Genomic DNA, 24,794 nt, shown 5'->3' on the forward strand with positions numbered 1-24,794 from the left:
TATATCTGCTCTGGTGAAGTTGATCCAGCTGGACCTTGGTCTCATTTGAGTGAGTAATTTGTTGTTGGATCACTGTATGGAGATTTGTGAAGGATAGTTTGAGGTTTTTGACTTCCTTCTCAATAGAGGCAAGATCCTCCTAGCCATTTGCTTAGAAAAATGCTTGAATTTTGAAGAGATCTACTCTTGAGATGGTATGATCTTGTCCATTTTCTCATTCACTAGTTTTCTGATTCTGTCTTCATGACCAGTGAGCTTGATTTCAAGAGCCTTACCAAACAGATAAAATGCTTTGAGCTAAGCTTTGTATACATCTATAATGGCATCATAGACAGCTTCTGGACTCAAGTCTTTTACATTGCTGCCCAGAATAGTAACATACTCTTCTCTAAATCTGGCCAAAACTTGATTCATCTCCAAGGAAAATTCCTCTGACAGCCATGCATCCACATTCCCATCTGGCTCAGCATCATTGACAATTTTCTCCTTTTGCTCCTCAACTTCTTCATTATAAGCAAGCATAATGGCTTGATAATCTTGGTTTCTCATGTTTGAAGTTAGAAGATGCTGTGAGATGTTGGCCAGTCCAGAGATCTGCTCTACTAGTAGATCATCTACAGGAGTTGGTTGAGAGGCAGATTCTTGTAGCCACTGAGAGAGTATGTGAGGTTGTTGAGGTTGAGAGCTTGATGGTTCATCAGAAACTCCTGTGACTGAGGTCACAGTTTGACTCACAGATTGCTTTATGGTTATGACAGTGTGTTATCCTCCACTTGTAGTGGGAACCTCCAATTGAATTGGAGAGGATTTGACTAGGTTACTATCATGTGCACCGGCCTCAAACCCTTGGGTGTCTTGCAACACATTGGCACTTGAATGTGCCATGCTTGCCTCCCCTATGACAGGATCATGGGTAATTATACTCCTAGCTTCAACTACAGAGGCAATTTCTGCTAGGGTTATGAGGGGAGTTGTTCCTTCATAAGGAACCTCCAATTGAATTGGAGAGGATTTAGATAGCTCCCCCTCAGGAGTACTACCCTCAAACCTTTCAGTCTGTGAGGACTTTTTTGCACATGAAGGTGCATTAGAGATACCCATGGGGTCTTCAGTAAAGACTGATGAACTCCCCATGTTTGTGATGTTGTTATCAAGGTCTACCCCTGCATGTAGCCTCTCACCATCTAAATGAGGTGTCTGGGTGGTGAGAAAAGCTTCTTGAGCTAAGTCACTTGATTTTTGGTGCACTTGAGAAATGGAGTTAAGTGGAATTGGAATAGAAGAAATATTAGATAGAAGAGATTGTTGCTCAGTTGTAAGTGTTGGTAGCTCCCCTGAATAAATGAGGGAGCTTCAAGAGATGTGCTCTCACAGTGAGTGCCTTCTGTTAAGTGACATTTATGACACTTATTTATGCTCTAATAAGCTTTGAGTTGGTGTATTTGTACTCAAGTTATTTGTCTTTTAACGTATTTTCAAGTGTTTTTGCATTTCAGGCTTTACTTCGTGAATCAGGTGAATTAGCATTGTTTTGATACTAATATGGTGTTTAGGATGTGTTGGAATAAAAGCTTGGAAGATTGGTTTGAAGTTGCAAGGAATAAAGAAAAAGAAAAAAATGAAGTTTTGGTAGAAGGTAGGCGCGCCCGCGCTGGTGTTGCGCGCGGCCGCGCCGGGAGTACAAAAAGGCAGCGCGCCCGCGCTAGTGAATCGGGATATTAAAATCCTGATTCTTTTATAATTCAAATTGCTGGATTTCTAGGATGCATGGACTGCTATATAAACATAAGTTAGGTCATTTTTCAGGATATATTCAGAGATATCAAGACATTAAGCAGAGGAGAAGATGGCAAGAGACCTTTTGGCACAATTCAACAAAGGCGAAGACGAACTAGTTTATTCTTGTGAATCTTTGTTTTGAGCTGTAATTTGGATGCTTGTTTCTTGTTTTGCTGAACCTTTACGCTTGTTTGTACTTTGGTTTACTTATTCGTATAAAGACTACGTTTGTTATATCACGTTTTCATTAGAACCCACAATGGCAATGAGTTCGATTATGGGCTAATTGTTATCGTGGTGTTCTAGCGGATTTGTTTATGGATTTCTTTAGTTAAATTGTTTGGTGCCTTAGTGTATGGTGTTTGAATGATATCCTAGTTATGGTTGTGCGTATTCATCTTGTGTGCATCGCGAACTTATAAGATAGTGTGTTAATTCTTAATGAAGCGAAAGTGAATTTAAGGATTTAGAACTTGCCATGCTAGCATAGGTTCATGTATTGTTATGTATGATTCGTAGATAATTTTAACCATCTTACTTACCCTATGTAATCAAGATAGATAAATTGTGCTTAAACCGTTATGTTGTCAAATTCTATAAACATATAGGGTCTCAATGTAATTGGTGCCTATTCAGCTTCTATCTCTTTTGTGGATGTCTGGTAGAATGGTACTCGTGCAACGAAAGTTGGCGTTTATCAGTTTCGTGTTGTCTGATTAGTGTCATCACCATTGCATGCTAAGGTTGAGAATAATAAGGCTATTGAATGAAGTATTTAGTGAAGTTAGAATCCCATGTTTGTCATATATATTAATTCAATCAATCTTATTCTCGTAGTTATAATAGTTAGCGTAATTCTTAGTTATAAACATTCTCACTTTGTTATCATCTTAGCATTGAATAATAACCATACATTATTGCTTAGGTGCATGAATTAATTAGTTAACCATACAGTCTCTGTGGGAACAAACTAGAAAAGATTCTATACTACTTGTGAACTCGTATACTTGCGTGTAATATTAGCGCGTGTTTAGCGACTAACAAGTTTTTGGCGCCGCTGCCGGGGACTGCAGTGTTAATTACTAGTTTATGTGATTTCCATCAGTGGTCGTTAAAGTTCATTGATTCGAATATTGTTACTTATTTGTTTCCTTGTTTTATTTCAGGTGATCTAGCAAGGGTGTATGCATACGCGTTCGCATACTCATAAGAGAACACTGAATAAAGCCGAGGAAGAACTTGTGGTACTTCGTAGGGAAGTCTTTGAGGAAGAAAAGAATGTAGCAGAAGAAGAGAAAGTTGAAGAGCCAATTATAGTAGCTATGGGTGATCAAGCAGATAATCCGAAGGCTTTGATGGACTATTCTAAGCCAAAGATTAATGACATTCAGTCTAGCATGATTAGACCAGCCATCACGACTAACACTTTTGAGATCAAGTCCAGCACGATCCAGATGATACATAACTCAGTTCAGTTTGGGGGTTCTCCTACCGAATACCCCAACATGCACATCAGGGATTTTATCGAGATCTGTGACACTTTCAAGTTGAATAGTACGACTGAAGATGCTATCAAGCTGCGACTCTTCCCATTCTCTTTGAGGGACAAAGCTAAGTGCTGATTACACTCTATACCAGCAGGGTCTATCACAACTTGGGGAAGATCTTGCTCAAAAATTTCTCACTAAATTTTTTCCCATGGCGAAGACTGCAGCAATCAGGAATGCTCTTACCCTGTTCGCGCAGCAAACTGGAGAATCTTTGTGTAAGGCTTGGGATTGATATAAGGAGATGCTAAGGAAGTGCCCACACCATGACATGACTGATTGGATGATTATCAACTATTTCTATATTGGATTGGGTCCTACTTCTAGGCCCATGCTTGGTGTAGCATCAGGAGGAGACTTGTGGGCTAAGAGCTACGATGAAGCTTATGAACTGATTGAACTGATGGCTGTTAATGAATACCAGAATCCTTCCCAGAGACTGACTCAGGGAAAAGTAGCAAAAATTCTGGAGTTGGATGCAGCAACTGCTATAGCTTCCCAACTTAAGGCTTTAACAATGAAGGTGGACACTTTGGCTAATTATGGAGTTAATCAAATTACTAGTGTCTGTGAGCTTTGTGTTGGTGCCCGTGAGACTAATCAGTACGCAATTTCTAATGAATCAACTCAGTTCGTGAGCAACTTCCAGCAATCGCAGCAACCTGTTCCAGCCACCTATCATCCCAACAACCGCAATCATCCTAATTTCAGTTGGAGCAACGCTCAGAATGCGGTTCAATAGCCTTATCAGCAGTATCCAGCTAAGCAGTACAACCCCCTGGTTTTGAGCAACCGCAGTATGCGCCAGAGCAACAACTCCAACTGCAACAAGCTAATGAAAAATCTGAATTAGAGGAGTTGAAGCTCATATGCAAGAGTCAAGTTATTTCTGTCAAGACCTTGGAAAATCAAATTGGGCAAATTGCCAATGCCTTGCTAAATCGTCAACCTGGTACATTGCCTAGTGACACTGAAGTACCAGGAAAGAAGGAAGCTAAGGAGTAGGTAAATGAAATTATTTCGAGGTCTGGGAAGGTTGCAAATCCCGATCAAACTCAAGAGTTGACTGAAGAAGTTGGGGTTAAGGAAGAAGCAAAACAGCAGGATGAAGAAGTGGAACTAAGGAAGACTACTGTTGAGCATACTCTGCCTGAGGGTAATACAGGGGAGAAACAGATCTATCCTCCACCGCCTTTTCCTAAGAGGCTGCAGAAGAAAAAGCTGGAAAAATAATTCGAGAAGTTTCTGGAGGTGTTCAAGAAACTTCATATCAACATACCTTTCGCGGAGGCTCTCGAGCAGATGCCTAGTTATGCAAAGTTTATGAAAGGTATTATTTCTCGGAAGGTGAAGCTAGATGATTTAGAGACTGTCGCTCTCACGGAGGAATGCAGTGTTGTGCTGCAACAGAAGTTGCCTCCGAAGCTTAAGGATCCAGGAAGCTTCACTATTCTGTGTACTATTGGAAAAAATGTCTTTTGACAGATGCTTATGTGACTTGGGAGCAAGCATCAATCTGATGCCCTTATCAATCTTCAAGCAATTGGACTTACCTGATCCCAAACCAACTTTTATGACCTTGTAGTTGGCCGACCGTTCTATTACATATCCGAGAGATATTGTGGAGGATGTCTTGGTCAAGGTGGATAAATTCATCTTCCATGCTGATTTCGTCATTCTTGATTTCGAGGAGGATAAGAAGATTCCCATAATCTTGGGAAGGCCCTTCTTGGCAACTGGTCGGACCTTGATTGATATACAGAAGGGTGAGCTTACAATGCGAGTGTTGGATCAGGATGTGACTTTCATTGTGTTCAATGCTATGAAATTTCCTACTGATAATGAGGAGTGCTTAAAAGTCGAGTTGGTCGACTCGGTGGTCACATGGGAACTTGATCAAATGCTAAGGTCTGATGTCTTAGAAAAAGCCTTATTGGGAAATTCATACAGTGAAGATGACGAAGGAGATGGGAAATTGCAATATTTGAATGCGTCTCCCTATAAGAGGAAGATCGATATGCCTTTTGAATCTCTTGGAATGGAAGAATTGAGCAAAGCTCCTAAACGCCTCAAGCCTTCTATTGAGGAAGCTCCTACTCTTGAGCTTAAGCCTTTACCTGAACATTTGAGGTATGTTTTTTTAGGTGATGCATCGACTCTGCCTGTTATTATTGCATCTGACCTTTCAGGTAGCGATGAGGAAAAGCTTTTGAGAATTCTGAGAGAGTTCAAATCAGAAATTGGATGGACTATAGCAGATATCAAGGGAATCAGCACTTCTTACTGTATGCATAAAATTATGCTAGAAGAAGGTAGAAAGCCCACCGTCGAGCAGTAACGAAGACTTAATCCAATCATGAAGGAAGTAGTAAAGAAGGAAATTCTAAAGTGGCTAGATGCAGGGATCATTTATCTTATCTCTGACAGTTAATTGGTATGCCCGGTTCAATGTGTACCAAAGAAATGTGGTATTACTGTGGTAGAAAATGAGAAGAATGAGCTTATTCCTACACGGACAGTCACGGGGTAGAGAATCTGTATGGACTATAGGAAGCTAAACAAGGCCACCAGGAAGGATCACTTTCCCTTGCCCTTCATTGATCAGATGCTTGACAGGTCGGCTGGTCTTGAGTACTATTGTCTTCTGGATGGTTATTCGGGTTATAATCAGATTTGTATCGCTCCAGAAGATCAAGAGAAAACTACCTTCACTTGTCCATTCAGTACGTTCACCTTTAGACGAGTTTCTTTTGGTCTGTGTGGTGCACCAGCCACATTTCAACGATGTATGATGGCCATCTTTTCTGACATGATTGGCTAGAATGTGGAAGTATTCATGGACGAATTTTCAGTCTTTGGCGATTCTTTTGATGAATGCTTGCAAAATCTTGGACACGTTCTCAAGAGGTGCGTTGAGGCCAATTTGGTTCTCAATTGGGAGAAATGTCACTTTATGGTGCGTCAAGGTGTAATAACCCCAAAAATTTTGAACTTTTTGTAACCCTTATGAATAGTGATTTTGCTGATTATGCTGAATAAGAAAACTTTTCATGCCTCACTTTGTAGAGGTTCTTTTATTGTTATTCTGAGATCTTATTAGTACTCTATATGGTATATAAGTGTATGTAAAGATCGTCATAATCAAAATTCGAACACTTTGATTTTTTCCCGAAAATCCACCAGATACCGAAATAATTGAGTATAAGGTAACAGGATAAAAGGGATTTAAATTAGAGGATTATAAAAGGAATATAATGTATTGAGAAAGGTTAAGGGAACCCAAGAAATAAGATCCCGGGTATGATCCCTCAAACGATAAACGAGAACGAAAGTTAAGCGAACCGTATAACAGATTAGCGATCATTAGCCAAGTAATTAGAAGTTAATCAAAGAGGTTAGTGATGATGATTTCATCACACCAACAAGAAGAAGACAAGTGTGGGAAGATGACATAAGTGGATGACATAAGCATGACCAAATGGGAAGGATTTGTTGGTTGATTATAAGCCACACAATTTTTACCATGGTAACAATTTAATTAAACAAACAAAAGGAAGCAACCAAGCCAAAAACAATTCATAACACAAAAACACAAGTTGACTTTCCATTTTCCAAGCAAGAAGCTCTCGACCCTTTTCTCTTTTCCAAGAAGAAAAAATCCAAATTCAAGTTCCAAGCTTTGATAATTAGTGAGGTAATTATCCACGATTCCTTGCACATAGATATAGATATCCTATGAATCTAAGCTTCCATTTCCTTCATAATCTCTTCTAATAATTCATGGAAGAAGAGGGTAAATAGTGTTTTCAAGATCTTAAAAATTTTGATCTTGTGTTTTTGTTTAGATATAGCTTTGGTAAGGATTTTCAAGGGTGGTTCCAAGCTCCTTAGTTACTTTTACTCACCAAGGAAGGTATAATCTCATACCCTAGCCCTACTTTTGTATATTTAGAGTTTTTATGATTGATATGGTTCATGAGAAGCATGATTCTTGTATACTTAGAATGTGGTTCGATTTGTAATAAGTATAAGCTTTTAGTTCATGATTGAGAGTAGTATAAATTGGAAATCTTGAGATGTTAGGGCTGTTGTAGTAGAGTATGGATGGAGTTTGGTTTTAGTAATGATTTTGGGATTGATTGTGGATTGATTTAGAGTGGTATAAATTTGGTAATCGCGTAAACATAGCCGTCGTAATGCCCGATTTACTTTAGACTGTTTTTGTTCTTAACTTCAGGACCCTTAAACTCACTGTTAGGTTTTGACCATTGTCATGATTAGATAGTTCATGTTACGACCTTCGTTTTGATATGTGGTTTGCTTGAATGCGATGTACGGTTTAGGAGAAACGACCGTTTTAAGCAACGGCATTTCGCGAATGAACCATTACCCCTCACCTTACTTTGAAACCTTGGTTAAGGCCCTTAAATGACTAATTGGAGTATGAAACAATTATGTAAAGTGGGTTAGGCAGTTGGTAGGGTACTCGCAAAAGAATCGCCTTAAAATTCTAAATGGTTAATTTATTAAAAATGGTGGAGCCTAGGGTACTCGAGCGACTTAAGTAAATCGTTAAGCGCAAAAGCGAACGTTAGGGTCTAATTGGTTAAAGTATAGTTTCTTAAGCGACTTTGGTTTAATTCCAACTTATATGATGTTTATAGGTTACCAGAATCGTCCCAGGCCTTTTATCACCCCCAGTCGCTCAGACAAGTTTTCTACCCGTTATACTGTTGTTGTGATGTATATATGTATATATGTATATGTATTATCTTGTGTTGTTGGTTATTAGCAAATCTTGTGATATATTGGAGCATGCTGATATGGTTTATATGCATGTCTGTTTCGTAATCTTGATATCTAATTGTTGATTCAATTTCTTATAAATTGCAAAATACATATGCTAGAGATAAGCAGTAGTTGCGTATACCCTTAGTATAGGGGACCCAAAGGTGAACATTTTCTAAACCGGGAGTCGATGTTTCCAATTATATTATATATATATATATTTATATATATAGTTATAGTTTTCAAAACTATTAATCGAATAAGGTTTATTTGATAACTTTATTTTATTTAATGAATATTTTTTTTGATTATTCATTCGAGGACTTATGACTCCGCTTATTTATTATATAATATTCTTTATTTTATTAAAGAATGATGCTTTGATAATCAAACTTATTTTCGATTATTCAAATAAAGATCGTACTTTCATATAAGTATATCTTTGGTTATTTATTATTCATTTCAAGTATGAGTTTTAAAACTTGTACTTCAAATTATTTTTATAAAGATTGTCCTTATGGGAATATTATTTAAATAATAATATTCAGATATTTTCTAATATATCGGGACTGATTTATTTCATTAAATCAGCAGTACTCCAAACATTCTTAAAAAAAATTTCAAGTCTTCAAAACGATTTTTAAAAGTTAGGGCGGATCCCAAAACTCATTTTTATATTTAAGATCCTCCTTTCGAAGGGGATTTAAATACTCGCTCAAAACCTGAGGGATCCGGCTCTGTGGTGTATTTTATATTCGCAACAAGGTTGCTGTTTTGATAAATGAATTGATTATTTACCTAACGTTCGGGAAGTAAGTCCATCTAATTGAGTCGGCATAAGCGACAGGTCAGGGTACGGTCTGTCAAAGAGTAAGTGGCTGGGTGGCAGCCCATCAACGCGTAAGAGGCCGGGTGGTGGTCCAGCACAAGGTCCTAATGAGGCCAGCAAGATATCGGGTTTATGCCAAAATTCTTTTCTTTCCAAATTCATTGGATATTGCAACTCTGTTCATACTTTGCATGATAGAGGTTTTCAGGAAATGTATGAGAGATATATATGGATATATATGTATCAAAACTTAATGAAGTATCTCGTAACTTCATTTCATTCAATAATATTTCAAAGATCGAATATATTCAAGTCTTATGGGGTAGTCCCACCTATGTAATGAACTTCGAAAACTTATTATACTTGGAACGGTGATAGTTCAAGTAGTTTTACAAAATGGTATAAGTATAGTGAAGTAATTGGTAACTTCATCTCCCTTTAAGCTTATATCCAATAAGTAATTACCTTACACTTGATAAAGGTTTCTAGTAAGTTATCCATTTAGATACTTGCATTATTGTTTATACTATATATTATCTTGCGAGCTGTAATGCTCACTCTTGCTTCATTTCTTCATCACACAACAACAGTTAGGAAAGATGGCCAGACTCAAGCAGACCCAGCGCAAGCGCGTGGGAAGCGTCCCGCGTCTTCCCGTTTATATCATAGCTGCTATAGCTGCAGAGGTAGATCTATTTGTAGATCAGGCATTCTACTTTTGGGAATCAATTATGTATAGTTATAACTTGTGGCAGATAATGGCAATTAACTGTAAACTTATCAAGTAATCATTTTGGGTTGTAATAACTTTTAAATTGTGGATTCAAGGACTTGTACTTATTTCAATTTCATCTCTGAGACTATAACGTGTTGGGGTGTGTGTTAATGTGGGGTCACAGCATGAGGATATTTATTATTAATTAAGTTAAGTGATATTTATGGAAAGAAAGACCGTGACGACCGGGATCCCCGACCCCGGATCTGGGGGTGTTACAGAAATGGTATCAAAGCTAAGCGTTATAAACCTCAGAGATGATGCGACGATATAATAATAAACTCACAAAGATAATAAAGACTCTTGCCAAGTTCATAGTCGGACTACTTAAAGTAGCACTGACAATTAAAACCCTTATGGGAACCCTTATAAGTATCATGATAGTAACTTAGCTCGTTTAATGTGTAGGCACATGAGATAGAGGACCCAGAGATGTTCGAGCGTGAGCATGATGAGGCACTACTAGATACCGAGGATCAGGAGGAGCCTGAGATGGAGGGGGAGGAGGAGGACCCCTCAGAGGAGTGGGAGACGGAGGTTGTTGCGATTTCAGATGAGGAGGACCTGGATGAGGTCCTAATAGCTGAGGAGCATGTCGGAGCTATGGTAGAGTACACTGGTACCCCTTTACCCTCACTTCCGGTGGTCAGAGCTCCTACCCCTCTACCACTATCTTGGAGACCCTATGATGACAGCTCTGAGACCCATACTCCCGAGCCTAGGAAGACCGAGGAGGCACCCCCAGCGGCTCCGGATTCACCACCTCTCGACCCTGCCCATCGGTAGTCTTTGTTAGCTCACGGCTATGTTCAGGATGTACTAAGGACTCGAGTGGCTGTTGCTGAGGCCTGGCTGGATGAGGTCAGGAGGGAGTTGGAGGTGGAGAGGGCTGGTAGGCGTGCCCGAGCTCATGAGTCTAGAGCTACCATACCCCGATCCCTGAGGAGGGAGCTGAATGGGATAGAGCTCACGGCCCGTGCGAGACTCCGATCACTCCAGGGGGACATGCATGGCTGGATCTCTAGGAGGCAGGCTGACTACATTTTCCATCGTGCGATGGAAAGAGTGTGGGAGTTGACCCACTCTGGTGTGTGATTCAGGACCAGTGATGTGGTAGTCTAGTCGTCTAGTTAGTCGAGGCCATAGTAAGAGCCAATTTTCCGGGATAGTTGACTTGTATATAGTATCCCTTTCTCTGACTAGATAGATAGACTCTTGTATATCACTTTTGGGCAGATGACTTTAGCACTGTTGTACTTTTGACCAGATCAAACTATGTATTTCTCGCATTATGTATATATTTGTTTCCTTTCAGTTCAGTTCTTTAAGTGACGAGATCACTATTTTTATCATTATTATTACTGCACTTCTTTTAGAACTGTCATAATATAATAGAATTGTGAGATACGTTCTCCCCATTATAGAACTGTGAAAGGCACAATTTTATGTATGATTGTGACCTAACGTTGACTTTTTCCCAAAAAAAAAATTATTAGTATCATGCCGCCAAGAAGGATTGGAACTAGGGCGAACCCTGGGTTTGAGGACCAGGGAAGCCATAACCAGGATGGTAGGAACCAAGAACATAATGAAGAGGAAGATGAGGATTATGTTGAACAGGATGACTCCCTGTATGAAGAGGAGGAGGAAAGATTTGATGTTAAAGGATTTGAGATAGAGGCTGAAGAAGGAGAAACTGAGGTTGAGCAACTAGTACCAAACCCAGACATGGATCCCATGGGACAGTTCATCTAACTACTAAGGCAGAACTTGGAACGTCAACCCAACCCACCCCCTCAAGGAAATAACAATGTTGTGGCAAACTCTTTCAGGGCTTTCAAGTCCCTTAAGCCCCCTGAGTTCCACGGATCAGCCGACCCAGTTGAGGCAAGGGCATGGCTAAAGGAAATGGAGAAATCCTTTGAGATTCTGAGTACCGATGAGGCACAGAAGACTGTATTTGCTACCTACCTTCTGAAAGGAAAGGCTAACTACTGGTGGGAGTCCAAGAAAAACAAGGAGACATATGCTATCATAACCTGGGAGAGGTTCAGTCAATTGTTTTTGGGAAAATATTTCCCAAGGTTTATGGAGAACCAGATGGAGCTCAAGTTCTTGGAGCTAAAGCAGAATAATTTATTTGTGGTAGAGTACGAAGCAAAATTTATTGAATTATCAAGGTTTGTGCCAGAGTTTGTGAGCACCGAGGAAAAGAAAGCTAGGAGGTTTCAGCAGGGACTGAAACTATGGATTCAGAATAGGGTGGCAATCCTTGAGCTTACAGATTATGCCACTCTGGTGTAAAAGGCAACAATTGCAGAAGCCGGAAGTGAACAGATGCAGAAGGAAAGAGAGAAGAAGGGAATAAAAAGGAAAAGTATGAGCATGGGTGGAGGTTCCGCAGGAGGGAGCTTCCCAACTAGATTTAATCGAGAAGCAGTGTCCCTACCGGGAAGGAGCACTGGGTTTAAGCGGCCCGTGAGTGTGAATATGAGCCAGAGCGGCCAGAAGTCAAGAATGTCCTATTCCAACCAGTCTCGACCCCCATTGCCAGCCTATAACACTTGTGGAAGGATGCATTCTGGGGAGTGTAAAGGAAAGCCGGTAATCTGCTTCAAGTGTGGTCGAGAAGGTCACTATTCGGACAAGTGCACTTCGCCAACCCCCATTAACCCCCAACCACCACTTGTCATCAGTGTGGACGCCCGGGTCATTGGAAGAGGGAATGCCCAATGAACAAACCAGCAGCTTCAGGAGCAAGCAGAGCTGCTTCTAATAAGCCACCTACTGCAAAGACTTTCAACATGACAGTCCAAGATGCTATGAAAGACTCAGATGTGATAGCAGGTACCCTTTCTCTAAATTCAGTCAGTGCAAATGTTTTATTTGATTCTGGAGCAACTAAATCTTTTATATCAAAGGACTTTGTGCATAAATTAAGACTTAAGGCTGAACCCTTGATAGAACCCTTACAAGTAGAAATAGCCAACCATGAAATTATTCCTATTAACTAGATTCACCCCGCCTGTGAGTTAGGCATAGGGGAACAATCTTTTAGTGTTGATCTGATTCCTTTTAAATTATGGGAATTTGACGTAATTCTGGGAATGGACTGGCTATCTAGCAATGATGTTCAAATAGACTGTAAAGGGAAGAAAGTTAAGTTGAATATCCCAGGGCAGAAAGAAGTCATATTTAGAGGAAAGAGGTAGACACAGAAATTTTTTACCATGGCCCAGGCCAATAAGATGCTACGAAAAGGAAATGAAGCTTACCTAGCCTATGTGGTGGACACACAGAAAGAGGTGCCCAACTTGCAAGATATTCTGATAGTCAACGAATTTGAAGATGTATTCCCACAAGACCTTCCGGGACTACCACCCGATAGAGTGATTGAATTTGCTATTGAGTTGGCCCCAGGGACGACGCCAGTTTCAAAGGCACCTTACCGGTTAGCCCCATTAGAAATGAAGGAATTGGCTACCCAATTACAAGAGGTTTTGGATAAAGGTATGATAAGACCTAGTGTGTCTTCGTGGGGAGCACCAATGTTATTTGTTAAGAAGAAAGATGGGAGCATAAGGTTGTGCATCGACTACCGAGAGTTGAACAAGCTAACCATAAATAACAGGTACCCGTTACCCAGAATAGACGATCTGTTTGATCAACTAAAGGATGTTGTTTACTTTTCCAAGATTGACCTGAGAACTTGGTATCACCAGCTAAAGATTAAACCCGAAGATATTCCCAAGACCGCATTCCGTACCAGGTATGGGCACTATGAGTTCTTGGTAATGTCCTTTGGATTAACCAATGCCCCAGCGGCTTTCATGGATTTAATGAACAGAGTATTCAAGAAGTACTTGGACAAGTGTGTGATAGTTTTTATCGATGATATTTTAATCTACTCAAGGACCGAGGCAGAACATGCAGAGCATTTGAGGATAGCTCTAGGAATACACAGAGAGGAACAATTATTTGCCAAATTCTCGAAGTGTGAATTTTGGCGGAATGAAGTACAGTTTTTAGGACACGTGATAAATAAAGAAGGAGTATTGGTCGACCCCTCCAAGAAAGAGGCGGTCTCAAATTGGGAAAGGCCAAACACACCCACAGAGGTAAGGAGTTTCATAGGATTGGTCGGCTACTATCGTAGATTTGTACAGGAATTTGTGAAGATCGCATCCCCTTTGACACGACTTACTCGTAAGACAGAGAAGTTTGAATGGATGGAAAAATGCGAGAAAAGTTTTCAAGAATTAAAGAAAAGGTTGGTAACGGCCCCGGTGTTGGCATTGCAAGACGGAAAAGGAGATTTTGTGATATATAGTGACGCGTCGCATAAAGGATTATGGTGTGTGCTTATACAGCATGGTAAGGTGATTGCGTATGCGTCGAGACAACTGGAGGAATATGAGATTAGATATCCTACTCATGACCTTGAGCTCACGTCAATAGTTTTTGCCTTAAAAATTTGGAGGCAGTACTTGTATGGAGAGAAGTGCGAGATTTTCACAGACCATAAGAGCCTCAAGTACATATTTACGCAGAAAGAGCTCAATTTGCGCCAGAGAAGATGGTTAGAACTAATCAAGGACTATGACTATGAGATTCTCTATCATCTAGGGAAAGCCAATGTGGTGGCTGACGCCCTTAGCCGGAAGGAAAGACACAAAATTATAATGACTTCGGAGGAATTGATAAGGGATTTTGAGAAAATGGAAATAGAAGTAAAGGTAACCGGAGCCGGAATTGAAAAGCTATTTGAGATCTCGATGCAGCCGGAGTTATTGGAAAAGATTAGATTGTGCCAAGAGAAAGTAATGAATGAAGGCAGAGAGTCAATGACTGGAGAAGAGATCTATACTGAGAGAGATGATGAAGGGATAATGAGGTATTCCTACCGGATTTGGGTTCCGAATGTTCAAGAGCTCAAAGACGAGATTTTGGATGAAAGCCATAGTTCAAGGTATTCTTTTCACCCGGGAAGCACCAAGATGTATAGGGATTTGAAGGAGTATTACTGGTGGCCCAACATGAAGAGGGACGTAGCAGAATGGGTAAGCAAATGTTTGGCTTGCCAAAGAGTAAAGGCAGAGTACCAGAGACCCAATAGGCTTTTACGACCCATGGAGATTCCTGAATGGAAATGGGAATAGATAGCCATGGATTTTGTTGTCGGCTTACCAAGGACGAAAGCCAATCATGATGCCATATGGGTGATTATAGACCAACTGACAAAGTCAGCTCATTTCATTCCTATCAATGAGAGATACACGGTCGATATACTGGTGGACATTTATCTTAAGGAAATAGTGACGCGATATGGAGTCCCAACGTTCATTGTCTCAGACCGAGACCCCGGGTTCAACTCCAGATTTTGGAGGAGCTTTCAAGAATGTGCGGGGACCAAATTAAATATGATTACCGCTTACCATCCCCAAATGGATGGGCAAAGTGAAAGGACCATCCAGACACTAGAGGATATGTTGGGAGTCTGTGCAATAGACTTTAAAGGAAGTTGAGATGATCACTTGTCGTTGATCGAGTTTTCTTATAACAATAGCTTTTATGCCAGCATCGGAATGCCGCCTTATGAGGCCCTGTACGGAAGAAGGTGTCGATCTCCCTTATACTTGGATGAAGTAGGAGAGCGGAAGATGCTCGGACCCGAAGTGGTCCAAAGGACCAAAGACATAGTGGATCTCATCAGAGGACAGCTAGTAGCAACCCAAGAAAGACAGAAGAAATATGCAGACCTAGCCCGAAAGGACAAGGAGTATAACCATTTCTAATAGAATAAAGAATTCCGGCTCGGCCCGGGAAAGCGCTGGCAATAACAGAAAGAGGGGACTTAGTACTGCTAAAAGTATCCCCTTGGAAGGGATTAATGAGATTCGGAAAGAAAGGGAAACTAAGCCCAAGATACATTGGACCTTTTGAGATACTAAGACGGATTGAGAAGTTAGCTTACGAGCTAGCCTTACCCCCGAACCTACAACAAGTTCGTAATGTGTTCCATGTGTCAATGCTAAGGAAGTATCATCGGGATGCCAGACACATAGTGGAGTACGAGCAGGTGGATATGCAACCAGATCTAACTTATGTGGAGAAACCAGTAAAGATTATAGATAAGAAGGAACAGGTGCTTCAGAACAAAGTGATCAAGCTAGTCAGAGTGCTATGGCAGAATCATAATGTGAAGGAATCAACTTGGGAACTAGAGAGCGCAATGCTAGAAAAGTACCCTCAATTGTTTTCTATCTGATTCCTGGACGGAATCCTTTTAAGGAGGGGAGACTGTAATAACCCCAAAAAATTTTGAACTTTTTGTAACCCTTATGAATAGTGATTTTGCTGATTATGCTGAATAAGAAAAATTTCATGCCTCACTTTGTAGAGGTTCTTTTATTGTTATTCTGAGATCTTATTAGTACTCTATATGGTATATAAGTGTATGTAAAGATCGTCAGAATTCAAATTCGAACACTTTGATTTTTTCCCGAAAATCCACCAGATACCGAAAGAATTGAGTATAATGTAACAGGATATAAAGGATTTAAATTCAAGGATTATAAGAGAGGATCATAAAAGGAATATAATGTATTGAGAAAGGTTAAGGGAACCCAAGTAATAAGATCCCGGGTATGATCCCTCAAACGATATACGAGAACGAAAGTTAAGAGAACCGTATAACAGATCATCGATCATTAGCCAAGTAATTAGGAGTTAATCAAAGAGGTTAGTGATGATGATGTCATAACACCAACAAGAAGAAGACAAGTGTGGGAAGATGACATAAGTGGATGACATAAGCATGACCAAATGGGAAGGATTTGTTGGTTGATTATAAGCCACACAATTTTTACCATGGTAACAATTTAATTAAACAAACAAAAGGAAGCAACCAAGCCAAAAACAATTCATAACGCAAAAACACAAGTTGACTTTCCATTTTCCAAGCAAGAAGTTCTCGGCCCTTTTCTCTTTTCGAAGAAGAAAAAATCCAAATCCAAGTTCCAAGCTTTGATAATTAGTGAGGTAATTATCCAAGGTTCCTTGTACATAGATATAGATATCCTATGAAACTAAGCATCCATTTCCTTCACAATCTCTTCCAATAATTCATGGAAGAAGAGGGTGAATAGTGTTTTCAAGATCTTAAAAATTTTGATCTTGTGTTTTTGTTTAGATATAGCTTTGGTAAGGATTTTCAAGGGTGATTCCAAGCTCCTTAGTTACTTTTACTCACCAAGGAAGGTATAATCTCATACCCTAGCCCTACTTTTGTATATTTGGAGTTTTTATGATTGATATGGTTCATGAGAAGCATGATTCTTGTATACTTAGAGTGTGGTTGGATTTGTAATAAGTTTGAAGTTGTAAATCTTGATTATTAGGTAATGAACTTAAGTATAAGCTTTTAGTTCATGATTGAGAGTAGTATAAATTGGAAATCTTGAGATGTTGGGGCTGTTGTAGTAGAGTATGGATGGAGTTTGGTTGTAGTAATGATTGTGGGGTTGATTGTGGATTGATTTGGAGTGGTATAAATTTGGTAATCGCGTAAACATAGCCGTCGTAATGCCCGATTTACTTTAGACTGTTAACTTCAGGACCCGTGAACTCACTTTTAGGTTTTGACCATTGCCATTATTAGATAGTTCATGTTACAAGCTTCGTTTTGATATGTGGTTCGCTTGAATCCGATGTACGGTTTAGGAGAAACGACCGTTTTAAGTAACGGCATTTCGCGAACGAACCATTACCCCTCGCCTTACTTTGAAACCTTGGTTAAGGCCCTTAAATGACTAATTGGAGTATGAAGCAATTTTGTAAAGTGGATTAGGCAGTTGGTAGGGTACTCGTAAAAGAATTGCCTTAAAATTCTTAACGGTTAATTTATTAAAAATGGTGGAGCCGAGGGTACTCGAGCGACTTAAGTGAATCGTTAAGCGCAAAAGCGAACGTTTGGGTCTAATTGGTTAAAGTATAGTTTGTTAAGCGACTTTGGTTTAATTCCAACTTATATGATGTTTATAGGTTACCAGACTCGTCCCAGGCCTTTTATCACCCCCAGTCGCTCAGGCAAGTTTTCTACCCGTTATACTGTTGTTGTGATGTATATATGTAGATGCATTATCTTGAGATAGATGCATGATGGTTATTAGCAAATCTTGCGATATATTGGAGCATGCTGATATGGTTTATATGCATGTCTATTTCGTATTCTTGATATCTAATTATTGATTCAATTTCTTATAAACTGCATAATACCTATGCTAGAGATAAGCAGTAGTTGCGTATTCCCTTAGTATAGGGGACCCAAAGGTGAACATTTTCTAAACCGGAAGTCGATGTTCCCGAGTATATTATATATATATATATATATTTATTTATTTATTTATATATATATATATAGTTATAGTTTTCAAAACTATTAATCGAATAAGGTTTATTCGATAATTTTATTTTATTTAATGAATATTTTTTTTGATTATTCATTCGAGGACTTATGACTCCGCTAATTTATTAAATAATATTCTTTATTTTATTAAAGAATGAAGTTTTGATAATCAAACTTATTTTCGATTATTCAAATAAAGATCGTACTTTCGTATAAGTATATCTTTGGTTATTTATTATTCATTTCAAGTATGAGTTTTAAAACTTGTACTTCAAATTATTTTTATAAAGATTATCCTTATGGGAATATTATTTAAATAATAATATTCAGATATTTTTTAATATATCGGGATTGATTTATTTTATTAAATTAGCATTACTCCAAATATTCTTAAAAATGTTTTCGAGTCTTCAAAATGATTTTTAAAAGTTAGGGCGGATCCCAAAACTCATTTTTATATTTAAGATCCTCCATTCGAAGGGGATTTAAATACTCGCTCAAAACCTGAGGGATCCGGCTCTGTGTTGTATTTTATATTCGCAAAAAGGTTGCTTTTTTGATCATTGAATTGATTACTTACCCAACGTTCGGGAAGTAAGTCCATCTAATTGAGTCGGCATAAGCGACAGGCCGGGGTACGTTCTATCAAAGTGTAAGTGGCTGGGTGGCAGCCCATCAATGCGTAAGAGGTTGGGTGACACAAGGTCCTAATGAGGCCTGGGTGATGACCGGTGGGGAATTCATCCATCTACTAGTAGAAAAGGTTACTTATTGGTATCTTTGCCTGATCAGCAAGATATCGGGTTTATGCCAAAATTCTTTTCTTTCCAAATTCATTGGATATTGAAACTCTGTTCATACTTTACATGACAGAGGTTTTCAGGAAATGTATGAGAGATATATATGGATATATATGTATCAAAACTTAATGAAGTATCTCGTAACTTCATTTCATTCAATAATATTTCAAAGATCGAATCTATTCAAGTCTTATGTGGTAGTCCCACCTATGTGATGAACTTCGAAAACTTATTATACTTGGAACGGTGATAGTTCAAGTAGTTTTACAAAATGGTATAAGTATAGTGAAGTAATTGGTAACTTAATCTCCCTTTAAGCTTATATCCAATAAGTAATTACCTTACACTTGATAAAGGTTTCCAGTAAGTTATCCATTTAGATACTTGCATTATTATTTACACTATATATTATCTTGCGAGCTGTAATGCTCATTCTTGCTTCATTTCTTGATAACACAACAACAGTTAGGAAAGATGGCCAGAATCAAGCAGACCCAGCACAAGCGCGTGGGAAGCGTCCCGCGTCTTCCCGTTGATATCGTAGCTGCAATAGCTGCAGAGGTAGATCTATTTGTAGATCAGGCATTCTACTTTTGGGAATCAATTATGTATAATTATAACTTGTGGCAGATAATGGCAATTAACTATAAACTTATCAAGTAATCATTTTGGGTTGTAATAACTTTTAAATTGTGGATTCAAGGACTTGTACTTATTTCAATTTCATCTCTGAGACTATAACTTGTTGGGGTGTGTGTTAATGTGGGGTCACAGCATGAGGATATTTATTATTAATTAAGTTAAGTGATATTTGTGGAAAGAAAGACCGTGACAACCCGGATCTGGAGGTGTTACACAAGGCATAATTCTCGGGTACAAGGTTTCTAGTAAGGGTCTTGAGGTGGACAAGACCAAGGTGGGGGTCATTGAGAATCTTCCCCCACCTATTATTGTTAAGGGAATCCGCGGTTTTCTTGGTCACGCGGGTTTCTATAGGCCTTTCATCAAAGACTTCTCGAAAATTTCAAAGCCATTGTGCAGTTTACTAGAGAAAGATCTCCCTTTCAAGTTTGATGACGAGTGCCTTGTGGCTTTTGAGACATTGAAGAAGAGTCTAATCTCGGCACCGGTCATAACTGCACCTGATTGGAATGAGCCTTTTGAGATGATGTGCGATGCAAGTGATTATGCAGTTGGAGCAGTTCTTGAACAGAGGAAGAACAATATATTTCATGTTGTCTACTACACAAGTAAGACTCTAAATGGTGCTCAACCGAATTACACTACTACGGAGAAAGAACTTTTGGCTATTGTCAATGGTTTTGAGAAATTTCGATCTTATCTACTTGGGACTAAGGTGACAGTTTTCACTGATCACGCCGCCATTCGATATCTCGTCTCGAAGAAGGACTCGAAGCCTAGATTGATTAAATGGGTTCTTTTGCTCCAAGAATTTGAACTAGAGATCAAGGACAGAAAAGGAACTGAAAATCAAGTCGATGATCATCTCTCACATTTAGAGAATCCTAATGCTACTTCATTGGATAAGACCTTGATAAATGAGTCTTTTCCCGATGAACAGCTGTTTGGAGTGCAAGAAGAAGAGTCATGGTTTGCAGACCTTGTGAACTACCTTGTGAGTAACATCCTGCCTCCCGACTTATCTTATGCTCAAAGGAAGAAGTTTCTACATGAAGTGAAGTGGTATATGTAGGATGAGCCATTTCCTTTTCGCCAGGGAGCTGACCAAATCATCAGGAGATGTATTCCTTACAGCGAAACCGGGGGGGGGGGGATCATACGAGATTGCCACTCAACGGCTTATGTGGGACATTATGGTAGAGAAAAGATAGCAGCTCGTGTTCTTCAAGCAGGTTTCTTTTTACCAACATTGTTTAAAGATGCACATCCGTTCGTTTTGAAATGTGATCGATGTCAACGTGTGGGTAATATGTCTAAGAAGGATGAGATGCCTCTTAATGTGCTTCTCGAGGTTGAGGTCTTCGATGTTTGGGGAATTGACTTCATGGGGCCATTTATCTCATCTTGCAATAATCAGTATATCTTGTTGGCAGTTGATTATGTGTCGAAATGGGTTGAAGTTAAGGCGTTTCCAACAAACGATACGAAAGTGGTGCTTAATTTTCTTCACAAGTAAATATTCACAAGGTTTGGGACTCCAAGAGTCATAATTAGTGATGAGGGGTCGCATTTTTGCAATTACAAGTTCACTGTTATGATGAAAAGGTACAATGTGAATCATCGCATTGCTACGGCTTATCATCCTCCAATTAATGGTCAAGCCGAGGTATCTAACAGAGAGATCAAGCGCATTCTAGAGAAGGTTGCGTCTCCCTCAAGGAAAGATTGGTCTTTGAAGCTTGATGAAGATGTTTGGGCATATAGAACAGTGTATAAGAATCCATTGGGAATGTCGCCGTTTCAGTTGGTTTATGGTAAGGGGTGTCATTTTCCAGTGGAGCTCGAGCATAAATCCTATTGGGCTTTGAAGAAATTGAATCTGGACTTGGATGCAGCTGGAAAGTAAAGGATGCTTCAATTGAACGAACTTGACGAATTTCAACTTCAAGCTTACGAAAACAACAAAATGTACAAGGAGAAAGTCAAGAGGTGGCACAATCGGGGTCTAGTGCTCAAGAGATTTGTGCCAGGACAACAAGTTCTTTTATTCAACTCTCGTCTCCATCTTTTTCCTGGAAAGTTGAAGTCAAGATGGTTAGGGCCCTTCATAATCAAAACCGTGTTTCCACATGGAGCGGTGGAAATTTTTGAGAATGATCTAGGCCAAGCATTCGAGGTAAATGGTCAACGGTTGAAGCATTATTATGGTGATACGGTAAACCGCGAGGTGGTTAGTGCCGTTTTATTGTCCACTTGATCTCGAGATTCTACTTCGAGCTAACGACGTAAAAGAAGCGCTTCTTGTGAGATAACCTAAGTTTTTTGTACATTAGTAGGTAGAGGAAGCAAGAAGAAAAGAGAAAAACACAAAAAAATCAGAAAAAGGAAAAAATTCGGGACCAAGTACAGAAGCTGGGCGCGCCCGTGCTGGCCAAGCGCGCGGCCGTGCCGTTTTTCCAGTAACCAAGCGCGCCCCCGCTGTCCTAGCGCATGCCCGCGTCGGTTTTCCAGAAAGTGAGCGCACCCGCGCTATCCTAGCGCACGGCCGCGCCGGTTCCCTGTTCAGAAAAAAATAAAAACAACAGTTTTATTAGAGAAAATCGGGATTTTAATTCCAAAATCAATTTTAACCTGATTTTTACTCTTCAACATCCCATAATTCCCTCTCCTAATCAATTCCATTATTCCCACGATTCCCATAATCAATTCCCACTTCTATTCCTTATCAAATTCACACCCCTCCACCTATAAATACATACACTTGCATACATCTTCTCCACTAATTCACAAACTCTCAAACACATATTTTCTCAAAACACTTAAGCTTTTATTCCCTTTTTATTGTCAATCTGATGGCACCCAAAAGATAGAGAACTCAAGTTGAAGCAGCGCCACCGATTCTTCTACTGCGAGTGGTGTGAGGCCCAGGTTCTCTACTCCTGAGGCTGAGGAGGAGTACACGAGGCTTCTCTCGAAGCCTATTACTAAGGAGAGAGGATTTCTGCCATCAGGAAAAGATGGTAGGTTGTTGGAGATGATTTTGGAGATGGGCTGGGTTCCTTTTTGTGAGGCTCCCGCTGTTGTGCCCATGAGTGTTGTGCGGAAGTTTTACGCCAACGTGAAGGCGGGGAAGAATGGTTTCATGGTGGTGAGAGGGATGACTGTTTAGTATAATGGTGAGGCTATCAGGACAATGATTGAACAGCCTGCGAGGAAGGTAGGCCAGGACACTTGGAACAATAAGACTCCTGAGGACTTCGATTTGGATCTCATCGTTGCTACTCTCTGTGTGCCTGAGACTCATTGGAAGTTCAAGAGGGACACTACTGATTACTCCATGTTCCCTGCTTCATGCATGAACAGGTATGCACGGGCTTAGAACTCGTTTATTTTTGCTAACATCATGCCATCTTCGCATGTGCATGAGATTATGGTGGAGCGTGCTCGTCTGCTTTTGGGTATTTTGCAGGGTGATTACATTCATTTGGGGATGGTGATATATCAGGGCATCCTAAGGTTTTTGAGAGGAGGTACTACTGGGGCGATTCCATATGCGTCCATTATGACGAAGTTGTGCGTGGTAGTTGGTGTTCATTGGCCCGCACTTGAGCTGCTTCAGATTCCCAGTGCTCCTATTGACAGTTCTACGCTGCACAACATGCAAGAGTGGGGAGGAGGAAAGCCCGATCCTAAGGGGCTTGGTTACACGTTTGATCATCTTTCAGGAGGTGTGCCCCGTAATCAGATGTATGATGGTGGTACGCAGCAGGAAAGCCGAGCAGCTTGAAGAGCTCAGTATGGAGAAGAGGCTGGACCGTTAGGATCGCAGAAGCAGCAGCAGGGGAAGGCAGTAGGAGCAGAGATGGGAGCTGGTTTGAGTTCGACGCAGTATAGGCGTCTTGCGAGGAGGATGGATGCGATGCATGATATCAACAATCGGTTTGCACGCGATCTCACCCAGGCACTTGGGACTATATTTAAAGCCACAAGAGTTGACATCCAGTGACCAGTATTCGGTGAGGACTCCATGTATCCACCTTCAGACACACCTGACACTCCACCCGTTGAGGGTGATGATTCTTATTCACAGTAGGTATGACTGATTCCTTAATATTACCTTCACTGAGGATAGTGAATATTTTAAGTTTGGGGGTAGTAGTTAAAAGAATATGTTTGTGTGAGTCTCATATAGTTTGCATATTCATGTTAGTTTTATTTCATATAGTTGCATATATTTTGCCATGTAGTTTTTTTTTATTTTTGGTAGTTTTTATGATAATTTGTTCGTGTAGTTTCATGCATTTGCATTATATTTTGATTCCCTTAGATAATTTTTCCGATTAATTGGTGATATTGATGCTAGTGTAGTGATGTTGTATTTAGTGATGTTGAGTCTTATTGGATTTATTTGCATGCTAGAGACATTTGTATTTCACTAAGTCTTATAGGTTGCTACAATGCTAGATCATAGTCATGATTTGTTTGATTTTCAAGGTTTAATCGCTTGTTTATATTTAGAATTTAGGGTATTCTCTTAATAATAAAAAAACATGGATATTCAGAAATTGGAGAAATTGCATTTCATTGCTAGTTGTGAGGCTAGGCGTCAAATGGCTAGTAGCCGACTCATATTTTTATGAGTAGTCTAGGGTTGAATGAGATGGAGTGAAACACACTCATTTAAAAATAGAAAAAAAATAGAAAAAGAGAAAAAATATAGAAAAAAAAGAATAATTGTTATGTATAATTGATCACGAGTGGGCTCTTTAGTACTTGAGTTATTAAGTTCTTAGGGGACTTTGTGCCTAGTGACCTAAGGCTTCTATAGTCTGGGATTCGCTAACCAAACGCTCGCTACATGGGTGCTATTGTATAAATCTTTTATGGACCTCACTCATTGCACGATCAAATAAGCATATTTGTGTTGTTTTGCGGTGAATAAAAGCGTGAATCCATGTTAACTCCGATATACGGATTGAAGTGTTATAAGTTATTTTGAGTCTAGCTTCTATTTTTTTATAAACTTGCGATTGTTTTGATAAGTATTGAGATATGATTGTCGATCTAGTTGCGAAAGAATATCTGTAAGCATTTGCACACACGCACGTCTCTGGTGTGTAGATTGATTTGTGAGATCTGATGGATCTTTATGCGAATAATTGCACTTGCTGAGGTGTTGCTGGTTGATTGGTTTAGTTATTCTTTGGGGATCGTTGCATTCATATTA

At 39.7% G+C, this 24,794-nt stretch overlaps 1 non-coding gene across 1 annotated transcript; it reads right to left on the reverse strand.

Moving 5' to 3' along the window:
• Window positions 1-3,492: 3,492 nt before the first annotated feature.
• LOC141694803 (small nucleolar RNA R71) lies at window positions 3,493-3,599 on the reverse strand. Its single transcript, XR_012564085.1, has one exon. It is a non-coding gene; the product is annotated as a small nucleolar RNA R71 (small nucleolar RNA).
• Between the last annotated feature and the right edge of the window lie 21,195 nt (window positions 3,600-24,794).

This window comes from Apium graveolens, chromosome 10, assembly GCF_009905375.1.
Source record: "Apium graveolens cultivar Ventura chromosome 10, ASM990537v1, whole genome shotgun sequence".
Classification (NCBI taxonomy): Eukaryota; Viridiplantae; Streptophyta; class Magnoliopsida; order Apiales; family Apiaceae; genus Apium; species Apium graveolens.